Source organism: Adiantum capillus-veneris, chromosome 9 (assembly GCF_014529385.1).
Source record: "Adiantum capillus-veneris isolate H3 chromosome 9, ASM1452938v2, whole genome shotgun sequence".
In the NCBI taxonomy this organism is placed as follows: Eukaryota; Viridiplantae; Streptophyta; class Polypodiopsida; order Polypodiales; family Pteridaceae; genus Adiantum; species Adiantum capillus-veneris.
The window spans coordinates 33,159,466-33,172,284 of NC_140939.1; the positions used below are offsets into that span (position 1 = coordinate 33,159,466).

At 40.1% G+C, this 12,819-nt stretch overlaps 1 long non-coding RNA gene across 1 annotated transcript in view; it reads left to right on the forward strand.

The window, feature by feature from the left end:
• LOC147450312 (uncharacterized) overlaps positions 1 to 11,418 on the forward strand; it is a 79,165-nt gene extending 67,747 nt beyond the window's left edge. Inside the window, exon 4 of the long non-coding RNA XR_015189106.1 lies at positions 11,140 to 11,418. This is a non-coding gene — a long non-coding RNA (uncharacterized LOC147450312). The remainder of the gene's footprint in view (positions 1 to 11,139) is intronic.
• Positions 11,419 to 12,819: the final 1,401 nt, after the last annotated feature.

The following is a 12,819-nucleotide window of genomic DNA, read 5'->3' on the forward strand; positions in this document are numbered from 1 at the left end:
CAAAAATAGTAAAATATCTATTCCATAACAAATACGGGAATATCGACGATAGCAGACATGTTTAGCAAACAAGCACATTTCATACCTATCAAAAAGACTATCAAGGCCCATCAAATGGCAACCCTCTTTATATCACAAATCTTCAAATACCATGGCTTGCCAATGTCGATAGTGTCGGATAGAGATCCTAGAATGACCAGTAATTTTTGGAAGGGTCTCTTTGAGAATTGAGGTACAAGGCTATAACTTCTCTTCAGCCTATCATCCCCAAACGGATGACCAAAGTGAAATAGCTAACCTAGCAATTCTTGATCTACTAAAATCTTATGTCACAGAAGTGATCAAAAGTCCCAATGGGAGAAGTACTTACCCTTAGTGGAGTATGCTTACAATAACACTGGACATATTTCTATGGGAAAAGCACATTTTGAGGTGATAGAGTGAAGATAAACAAGTCCCCTGCTACTCAAGGTACATGGGAAGATCTTCGCTATAGATGAATATAGCCGAGACCTGCAAGAATCTTTCGAAAATATTAAGGATGTATATCCATCTCTCAGCAAAGGCAAAAGGCTGTTGCTGATAAGCACAGAACAGCCCTAGCCTTTAAACAAAATGATTGGGTATTGCTTAAGTTTCCCAAGGCTCGATTAAGGCACACAATGGACAAGAATCCTACAGGACACCAAAAGTACTAAGTTAGCAAAAAGGTAATTATGGTCCCTTTTAGATTCTTAGGCCAATCAATGAGATGACCTATCAACTTAAGTTGCCCAAGCATTGGCTCATACACAATGCTTTCTACGTGAGCCTACTAAAGCCTTACAAAGGAGAGCCACCTCAAGAATCAATTATTGAAGACCCACCGGAGATCGAGGACCAAGAAGAGGTGCTGCAGCCCGAGTCTATTCTCAGACACGAATACAAGGTATTACAAGTGGTAAGACTATTCAACGATATCTTATCAAGTTTAAAAATTATCCTTTTGAAGATGCTAGATGGATGCAAGGCATACAGTTAAAGGATAACCTAAACCTTGTCAATGCTTACAATGATTCCCTAGAGTAAGCAAATGTAAATATGTATAAATGAACAAAGTTTTTGTCTTATAAGACTCTCTTTTTCTTTATTGTGCACAAATATTGATAAGTATGCATGCTTAGGATCATCTTTGTGGAGACGACGTCTCTCGAACGCCAAGTAGAGTTCGTCACTCTACTGTGGAAGATTGATACAGACTAATGTGCAGACATGCTTGCGGTAGCTCAGGCTCTCAAGCACCAAATGGACTAGTCATCCATTCTGGAATGATGTCGTAGGTCAAAATAGGGATCCTCTACCCGATAGCAAATGCACTAATGACTAGGATTTATCTTCTCTACCTCATACTCGAGGACGACTATGATTTCAAGAGAGAGGTAATGTCATCAAAACTAATATCTAATACTCCCAAATGATTTTCTCATGTTAAACTGATCATTTAATATGGGGAAGTACCAGGGGAGTAAAAGTTAGAATATTGGTAAGGCTGCCAGACCGGTCTCTGCAGGGAATTAAAGGAGGAAAAATAGGGACCCAAAGGATGACAATCTGCAAAAAATCAATGTGCTTTGATGGGGCTTAAAAGACCTAAGGTTCAGCTCCATTAAGACTTCCATAGGCTGAAGTTCCTAAATTTAATTCAATTGTCCAATGGCCAAAGTAGGGGAAAATTGGATGGTCAAGGGAAGACTAAAAAGTCTTCCTACATCCATAGGAAGGGCGCGAGCCCTAATGGTAGGGGATGAGAGAGAAACACACACACACACACACACACACTCCCAAGCTCTCCCCAAAGGGGACACATGGCAGGCTCCTAGGCGAGTTGCCCCCGATTTTCCCTCAAATCCTATTGGATGACCATAGAGGTGGACCAATGAAAATTAGGCTAGAGTAAAACTAGTCTAATCAATTTCAAAATGCTTGATAAAAGGAACCAATAGAAAATTAAGCTCCGTAGAAGACTGTTGGACAGTCTACCAAGGGGTCCAATGAGCATCCATCAGCCTAATGGCTTGCCTGATTCCTATTGGCCAGAAGACTAAAAGGTTCAATGAGAGTTTAAATGAATTATTTAATTACCTAAAGCTCTCACAAAAGGGGAAAGGGGGACACATGTCACAAGGCTATCAATTATGCTTCTAATTTGTGATTGGCTAAGCTTTGCAGGAGCCAATGAAAAGTCAACATGAGTAATTAGCAAGAGGGGTCGACCAAGAAGAGGGAGACGGTTGCATATTTACCTAACACATTGCCACACACACACACACACACACACACACACACACACTCCATCTCCTTCTCCAAACATTGAGAAGTAGAGGCCTACACCAACAACTCTTGGTTATGGAATGCAAATCCAACCAAGAGCCAAGCTTCAATGGCATGCTCATCTCCTCTACCATGCTAATTACTAAGCCAAGCTACACTATTAGAGTGATTATGTGAGGGAAATACTTCTTTCTCGTAAGATACATCTTCTTCCTCTCAATCATCCTCATTCCCTGCTAGCTCTCACCATTTTTGAAGGTGTGTGAGGTCTTGGGACTAAGGCTAGGCTAGCTATGTTTTTCAAGCATAATTTGGTGCATGAAGCTTCCATCTTCATTGCATCAAAGGAGTTTTGTCAAGGAACACAAGAATTGTATTGTACAAAAGTCTCCTTTGATGGAAGAAGCTATAATACAAAGCCTTTATGGAGGGGGGACCGGCTCCATGTAAATCCGGTCCTCAATTGTTGTCAATTGTTCTATTTCTCTCTCTTTTCAAGTATTGTCAATGCCAAATTAACTAGGTGTAAATTGCTATGTTGCTTTCTCAAATTAAGTATTCTCTCTATGCTCATTAGGAACTTGTTCTTAATGAAATCATCAGTATGTTATCAAATTCCACTACACACAAGCCACTAGTGCACTAAATGTTACATCGAGCGAGTCAAGAAATTAATGGGTGTGGTAGAAGGGACCCAAAAGGATTTAGAGCCAAATTAACTAGGTGTAAATTGCTATGTTGCTTTCTCAAATTTAGTACTCTCTTTATGCTCATTAGGAACTTGTTCTTAGTGAAAATGCTCACTATGTTATCAATTTCCGCTACACACAAGTTACTAGTGCATTAAATGTTACATCGACCGAGTCAAGCAATCAATGTGCTTGGTAGAAGAGACCCAAAAGGATCTAGAGCCAGCACCTAGGCAGATCCAGATTACCAACACAGTGTTCCCTACACGAAATCAACCTCACAAAGACCATAGAGTACTAGCCATACCTAGTGTCATCCAAGAAGAAAGTGACTTTAAGTCATGGGAAAGTGGGCGTACTCCCTTCTTGTTGGAGAGAATGTTTACAGAGGGATTACCTAACCCTATCGAAAAAATGGAGATCCCATCTTCCCCATGTCAAGGGATTGAAGCCCAAAAAGTGCCGTTAAATATTACCAAATTGATGGATTTCATGGCTTCAGAAGTTAGAACCACCATCATGTCTAAACTATATGGAGACGTGGAGATGTCCTTAGCTCTTCAAGCTTTCCTCAATGGAGAACTGAAAGTAGGGATACCACAATTTTCACAGATGGATGGAGCTAGGAAGGTGTCAATAGAGGAGGAACACTTAGATCCACAACCCAACCTAGATGAGAACTCTGTTGTTGAAATACCTGTTAACAAGTTGGGAAAATACTTTGAAGACGATGACTCCAATGCGACCATACCAATCACTACCAAGGGATTAACTGTGAAGGGAATCCTTGATGGTGGCGCTCGGATTAGCATTATAACTAAAAATTGATGGGAAACTATGGGAAGACCTCACGTTGGAACTACAAACATAGTGGTAAAGATGACCAATGGGACTATTGTTAAACCTATTGGGATGTTAGAAGATCCAAGATCAAGGTCTTTGGACACAAAATAAGACATGCCTTCATTGTTATGGATTTTTTCAAGCACACTATGCCATCTGAGATGAACTTAGGACGTCCTTTCATAAGGAAGAAAAAATGGTGCATGAGAGGTCTAAAATCCATGTCTACTTTCTGTTTCAAGACTCTGTCATTCGAGTTGATCTTGTAAGTGGTCGAGCACATCCTCTAGGAAACATATTTATAACTGATCATAGGTCTGACACCCCAATTCACTCTGCCCCATTGTAGTATTGTTAAACGTGTAAAAAGGACACATATGTTGGGGAAGATTCACCTTATATGGATGTTCTACTTGGGATGGCTGAGACCGACAATGTGGATTGGGTCCACCTAGCAACAACCATAGACACTTGGGGAAATAGGGGGACGATCTGTGTAACACCTGAGGGGGATGATATGCCACCACTCGTACCTTTAAATATGATGGGGTCAATGCATATAGCTTCTGATGACCTACCAGATGAAAGCTTGATTGACATTGGAACCAGTAGCGTCTCAGAAGACTATAATCCACACGATTTGGAGTCAAAATCATCAATTGAAATCGACTTTGAGGATGAAGAATCTGAGTTAAATCTTGGTGCAAATATGGGGACAAACCATTCAAGGCCCAGTGGTACCCTAGATGACAATCTATCCGGGACAGAAGAAGACACAAGTAGCGATTTATCTAGTGACTCTTCATTGGAGATTGGCCGTAATTAAAAATTAGACAAGAGGAGTAAGAGATATAAGAGGCGGTGAATCGAGCCAATATGTGTGCTAGGATAAATGAAAAGAAATTGATCGTAGAATGGCTTAATTATAAAGGGGCATGTGGTGCTCATTGGAAGTTGGTAGATAATTGGGGAGAATACCTTCAAAGCATCATGTGGTGTAGTCCACAGCCCATTGACATTGCACAACTAGAAGCTACAGAGAAGCCAAAGTTGAGCCATACCGTAAGGAGACGACAAAATTGAGAGCTAGCTCAACAACAAAAGGAAGTGGAAGACAAATCACAGCCCACAGAACAACAAGATCCCACGGACTTACGCCCTGCACCTGATCATTTCAAATCTTACACCACGGAGGAGCGTAAGGTTGTGTATACAAAGGCCCAAAGAACACCTATCGATGGAAGTAATGGAGTCTATGATGGTCCGATGATAGTTAAGGAAATAGAGTTAGCGGACCCAGTGAGGAGTTCAAACCTGTTTACATTGCCCAAGATTTGACAGAGACTGAGGAATATGTACTCAAAGAGCTTCTCAAGAAATTCAAGGATATATTTTCTTGGACATATCATGATATGAAAGTTGTTCACCTTCCGTGGTGCAACACACAATCCCCATGAATAGCATGGCTAAACTTGTCCAACAAACAACCCTACCCAATGAATCCTAAGTATGCAAAGATTGTTCAAGAAGAGATTGAAAAGCTTGTTAAATGTTGATTCATATACTCTATTGAGCACTCAGAATGGGTGTCTTCAATAGTGATTGTGCCAAAAAAGAATGGGAAACTTAGAGTGTGCGTGGATCTCAAGAAGATCAATGCCACCACTAGGAGGGACCATTACCCCTTGCCATATTCAGAACATGTGCTTGAAAGAGTTGCAAGGAAGGAAGCTTATAGCTTTTTAGATGGGTATTCTGGATACAATCAAATCACAATTGCACTAGAGGACCAAGCTAAAATTGCTTTTATAAACGAATTTGGAGTGTTCACATTTTGTGTTATGGCTTTGGCTTAACCAATGCCCCTGCTACCTTCCAAAGATTAATAAACACTGCTTTTAGTGAATATTTGAGGGAGTTTTGAAAAAGCTTTCTTAGATGACCTTTGTGTTTATTCCTCTTGGAAAGAACACTTATCATGTTCAGATTGTATCGCATCTCATTAAACCCTTTCAAATGCCAAGTTTGAGTTAAACATGGAGTCATTTTAGGACATATAGTGTCCAAGAATGGGATTTCCATAGATGAGAGCAAAATTAAAGCCATTTTTGATTTGCCACCACCTACAAACTATAAAGGAGTTCAAAGGTTCATAGGCCATGTTGGTTATTACCAGTGGTTTATTTCAAACTTTGCCGAGATAGCTCGCCCATTGTACAAGTTTCTTATTGAGTTCCACTAGAGATCGGAGTGTGACCATGCCTATGAGTTATTAAAAAAGACCTTGACAAGTGCTCCTATTCTACGAGTGCCCGATTGGAAATGTAATTTTCCATGTGCATATTGATGCATCAAACTTTTCTATTGGGTGTGTTCTAGCTCAACCAGGAGAACATAAATTGGACTATCCCATTAGCTTTGCAAGTCGTCAATTAAATGATGCTGAGAGAAACTACACCACTAAAGATCGGGGAGGTTTAGCTATGATTTATGCAGTAAAGAGATTTTTCTACTACCTTCTTACCAACAAGTTTGTTTTCTATGTTGATCATCAAGCATTGTTTTATCTAATAAGTAAACCTTGTTCCACGGGAAGAATTACATGATGGTTTTTAATTATTCTTGAGTTCGATTTTACCGTTGTGGTGAGACTCGATAAAAGACATATCATGGTGGATCATTTGTCTTACATACCCAATGGTGAAGCTCCTACTAAAATCAATGATGAATTGCCCGACACTTTCCTATTCCTAGTCGAGACCATGCCTGAATGGCATGAGAAGATTGCAAATTTTTTAGTTAATGGTTTTCCACCTAGAGAGCGTCGTAAGGATATATCTTGAAAACTATTAAAGGAATGTGAACCTTATTCTCTAATTGCAAGAACTCTCTACAAGCTAGGGAAGGAAGATATTCTTAGACGTTGTGCTCATGAGGATAAGTATTTATACATACTACAAGAAGCCCACATGGGTATAGTCGAAGGACATTTTTCAGGGGAACTAATTGGTAGAAAGGTGTTGCAATCAGGCTATTGGTGGCCTACCTTATTCAAAGATGCATCACTTTTTGCAAAAGGGTGTGATGAATGCCAACGTTACAAGATCACACAATGAAAGGATGAGATGCTCTTACATTCTATTAAAGTGACTCAACCATTTGAAAAATGCGGTTTAGACTTTGTAGATCCAATTAGTTTGGCAGCTCGTAACACGAGTCAATCTTGATATATTATTGTTGCCACTGACTATGTGACAAAGTGGATGGAAGCCAAGGTGACACGCAAGGCTGATGCAAGGTCAACTGCTAAGTTTCTCTTTGAGAGCATTACTACACGAGTTGGTTGTGCTTTTGAGATTGTGAGTGACAATGGTACTCATTTTATAAATGGAGTGATAAAGGAACTCATGACAAACTTCTTGATAGCCCACCATAAGTCTACAAATGCCAAGCTGAGAGCACTAACAAAACTTTGATTTGTATCTTGACCAAAACAGTGGAAGCTCATCGCACAGATTGGGATTTGAAGCTGACATCAGCTCTATGTGATTATCGTACTGCTTACAAAGTGGCTATTAATTGTACACCATTCAAAATGGTATATGGCCAAGAAGCAGTTATGCCACGGGAGTTTGTAATTCCTAGTCTGCGGATAGCTTCACAAGAAGTTTGGGATGGTAACCCATTAGTTGAGCGCTTATATATCCTTGAGAGGTTAGATGAAGAAAGACAATTGGCTGTGCAAAATGTACTTGTGGAGAAAGATAGGAGAAATAAACCGTCATTTAAAGAACAAGGATATCAAGGTTGGGGATAAATTCCTTATGTATGGAGTGCGTAATGAGAAGAAAAAGCTGAAATATACGGGAAAAGAACCATATAGAGTATGAAAAATCACCCCACAAGGTACCATTTATGTGGAAACTCTTGATGGAGTTAAAACCATTGGATTCCTCAATGGGAGAAAATTTAAAAGATACTATGATCCCTTAAGCCAAGAGGAGCTACGTGCCATCCATAAAGAAAGGGCAGCCAAGGCACAAGAAGAATGGAGAAGATACAAGCTCAAGCTGAGGCTAAGGAGCAACAGCAACATATTAGACACTAACAAGAGGCCAACCTTGGAGTCACACATGCATTTCACATTGAAACAGAGGATGATTGGTTGGACTCTGACACACCTCTACGATACCCTATTGAGTTAAATAGCGCCTATGGAAAAGTACTATATAATTCCTTATTAGACACGGGTGCTAAATATAATCTGCTATCATATGGAGTGTGGTGTCAGTTAGGAAGCCATCTCTAGTTGAGAGTACTATCCAAGTTAAGGGTATCAACAAGAAAAAAACTATGGTTTTTGGAACTTGGCACACTTCTGTCATTTATGACAACGGGGTCGTAGCTCAAGAATTTTTGGTCATGCCTACTGTGACAATGGAGGGCAATATAAACCTAGGATGCAAGTGGATGATAGCGACTAAATGCACTATTGATTGGGGGAATGGGAGTGTCACAACACAAAAACCAACTCTTAGCCGTGCCATCAAGCGATAGTCCTTGAGATATCACCTCTCGAGAAAATACAACCCAAAATAGTGCATGTCCAAGAGGTTGAACCATCTATAACTATAGCCCAACCCTCTAGAGCTTCAATTTCTGTAGCTGAAACAAAGCTTGAGACACAAAAGATGCATCATGATATAACAAAGAAAACATACAAATGGGTCCCTAAAGCTTCTTTAGTGACCATTTTTTATGCTAAAAAACAGAAGCCTTGCAAGAGACGCCCCACTCGCTCCAAGAAATATAAGACAACATTGCATTGGATTCCTAAAAAACTGTTGGAAGCCCAAGGCTACTATGAAGATAATGATAAAATCTGGGTGCCCAAATGTAGATCATGTTCTTACCTGTCACCTATAAACCCATGTGAGTCAAATCCTGTAACAATGAAGCTGATTGAATATCGTAGGAAGGGAAAGATCACAGAACACTATACACCTGATCCGGAGCTAGTTTGGGTACCAAAGTGAGAAAGGCTTGTTTCGCTAGAAAAAACAAATGAAGCTTCTTGCTCTTCATGTAGTTCATATACAAAAATACAAGCTTCGACACAACCTCCACCTACCATTGTAAACATCCATACAAACAAGAAAGAATTTGCACCTTCCGTTGTAAGTTCACCACCTACAACAACGTTGCAAGTAAAATCATGGAAGTGTATCTTACCACCCTTGCAACTAGATGAAATGCCTAGGGCGGTTGAGGCTATTGGTCAAAATCTTCACCCATAACAACTTGGAACAATTGGTTTCAAAAGGTGATGATATTGTTCCAAAAGGTATGATCTACCCAAGGAAGGGGGGAGTTTTGCTGACATCCATCATTCACTTGCTCCCCTCTTAACCTTCCTCCCTAACCTTTCAATCTCCCAATCTTAGGGAATGTATATATATAACCCTATACTCAAGAAAAAAGAAAGAAAGTAAAAGAGCAAGAGCCACCAAACAAAAAGATTGAGACCTACAAATTCTAGTACAATTCCCAAAATCATAATAACACATTATGCACAAGGACACAACATTTTGACACGACCCTTACAATATTTGCAGACTAACCAGCATCTATATGTGTGTATAGATATGGCTAGTACGCTAGAGTTATCCACTCCTACCTTGGGTGAGAGGTACCGGCTTTACTTTTCACAAGTGTTTCACATATTCTAGTCGGAGCTTGCCTGTGAATGGGATCTGGTAGATACGCTAACGTGTGAGAAGAATTTTGAGAAATTAGAATGGCTGATACGTCTCTTGACCACGAATGATCCCTACTTAGTAGAGAACGTCTCTGAGATTGCACAAGCTTACCCTTTTGACCAAGATGACTATGAACGCCTAGTGACATTCTTAGTGAACATATGTGCTTCTAATGACCAGGAAAATTTACATGATTACATGGATGGCACATATGGTCTCATGAATGATGGATTTGTTTTTCTTGATGTTGATGAGGATAGGGGTTTAGACATAGGGCTACCCGCCCATCTATTCATTATCCTGTTTCCTTGAATCTCTAGGGGGGTGCAAATAAATAGGTTAGGTTTCTTTATGTTGTTTGATTGTGTTCAATAAAGGTTGGTGCCTCTTTCCACTGATGTGACTCCTAGAGGTATTCCTTGTGTTTTTTAGTGTGTACAAGAACGTTTGCAGTAATTGCGATTTTGAACTTCAGGCAATCTTTGTCTCATTCACTCTCGAGCGCGATCATCAGCACAAACAAGTGTTTCTTGTCCATTAGCATTCCTCTTGTCTTTTTTTTTAGCATCCATGTTCGTATGCTTTAATTGTGATTGGAAGCACAATATTCAGCACGTTTTCTTAGATTAAAATTTAGATTCAATGTAATTTTCAATCATAATCCCTTATCTAGGTTTAAGAATCAAGTAGTCTGACTAAGCTAGTTTGACCCAGATAGACATTAGAGATCTTCTCTTAATACCATGGGAAATGCCTTCCTAATTGTCAATGGTGACTTTAGGTTCTTAATCCGATTTAGGTAGCATTGTGTGCAATGTACTAGTGCTGTGTAGTGGGCTTAACCCCTCTTGACCTTTAGTTTAACTATCATAAAGGGAGTTTACTATTGTGATGAGCATGGGGAGGGTAACAATGTCAATATGACCCCTCAAACTTACAAAATTGAAAGGTAATGAAAAAAAAAGTGTCAACAATGTAAAATTCTAATTTGGTACTTCACTCACATGTATTGCCTATGGTACTAGAGCCCCAAAGGTTCCCACTGTGGGCGCTTTTCCTTGAAAAGCAAAAAGCCCAAGGCATACAAAATAAGCACACACATCAAAAATTAAATTAATGTGCAAAAACTTTGGGGGGTCAAAGAAAACGAAATAATTCAGGCGATGATCTCATAAGCAATTCCTTTTATTGTAGCTTAACTACAAGGTCTTTTGGTATAGCCTCTAGTCCCTCGAACATGAAATACTTTGCTCTTGCGGTTAAACAACTTAATTGACCAGAGGAAAATTGAGAAGCTTGCCCATGGTAGTAATAGTTGACCTCTAGTGCTTCTCAACTGTTAAATTAGTGACCCCAGACTTGTTTATTTCATAACTTTTACAAGTACTATGTGTTTGATTATATTACATTTTAATGTTTACTCCTGAGAAATTGTTTAATATTCTGTTACCAGTCAATTTGTGTGCCTATTCACTGTATATGCTTTTTAATTCTATATGAGAATGCAATTACTGTACCATTTTTGGTTGATTTTGCAGTGTTTGAAGAAAGCTAAAGACATTCAACCGCAGATGCTCTTCCACCTCGACGAACGATCTTCATCTCAATAGGTTCCAAGGACAGAATCTACATCAAGAAGGGGGGAATGTTAACCCTCACAGACACCCTATCACCTTCGATGGACGCCTTATTATTTATTTGATCGAGTCATTGACCGGACTTGTCGGTCCAATAGGTGTGTAGGATTATGAATGGGTTAGACTCTTATAAAACGTCCATTTGACCTAAAATCCTCATTCTTGGAGGTGCAAGCTAAGAAGTGCTCTTGCTCTACCTCTGTCTTCTCCTCTTTCGTGTGCTCACGTCTGTATGAGTGTGTGTATGCTTTTGAGAGAGAGAGAGAGAGAGAGAGAGAGAGAGAGCATTGCGGTGGCATCGGTGGCAATGAGGTGGCTGAGCACAGCGCCGGCTCCTTCTTCTTTGCAGCACGGGATCCTTCACGATGGAAGCATTGAGCGGTGAGTGACCCCCTTTGAGCTTGCTAGGACTGTCTAGTTGTGTGCTTGCAGCCATTCGCTGCTTGCACACTATGTTTTTGCAAGTTCCCAAACTCCAACCCGTATGACAAAGCACACATTCACCAATGTGAAGGTCTTGAGCAAGGCCACATGCCTTGAAGGTGCAAACATAAGAGATTGCATCTATAGAGAGGCCTTCCCTTTGAATTTGGTTGGAAAAACCTAGAGCTTCATTGCCACAACCATGTTGGGCATATCCTAGAATCAATGTGCTCCAAGAGATGATATCCAGGAGAGGATTCCCATCAAATTTTTTTTTGTGCTTTCATGAGGACGCCGCATTTGGCATACATATCAACCAAGGCACCATTATGAATGAAACCTTTCTCCAAAACCAACAATCACACCGTGAATTTCCTCACCTATGGCAATGCCTTGCGTAAGGGCGTAGAGCTTGAAGAGAGGCCCTCCATTTGCATTTTTGTGAAAACAACACGGAGCTTCCTTGCCACAACTATGTTGGGCATATCTTGCAACCAACGCGTTCCAAGAGACAAAATTTTGGATAAGAAGTTCATCAAAAACTTTTTGTGCTTTCATACAAATTCCATATTTGGCATACATATGAACCAATTGTTTGGCAAGCATAATGTGTTTCTCCAACAACCCTCGACTAGCAATCACATCATCAATTCCCACTATATCTGTAGTAAAGGTCTTGGCACCCGAGACATGTCTGGTGTGAGCCTTTCAAATGCACCAAGATCTCATGTATCTGCTACTCTTTATTCAATCAAGTAGTCAAAAGCAACATATGCACCATACTTCTCAGATAACCAGGAGCCAATAACATAAACACCCAGTATCCCCCCCCCCCCTTTCTGGAAAGTGAGATGTGGACTCAGGGCATGTGATAGCACCAACTCCCTAAACCTCAGGTATCAGAAGGTCTTACATGTAACCATGCTTGAACGAAAAAATCTATTTGCAATATTGATGTACAAGAATATGCATATAGCCTAGTGGTTCTTGGACCTTGGGCTTGTTTCTGTCAACAGTCTCCCATTTTTCCAAATCAAAATTAGTGACTGTTTTGAGTGGGTGGGGGGGGGGGGGGGGGGATGTTTGGTAAATATCTCCAAATGCTTTCAGCTTCTATGTCAAACCTGTAGCAATCTTCAAAAGGACTTAAGGCCAGTT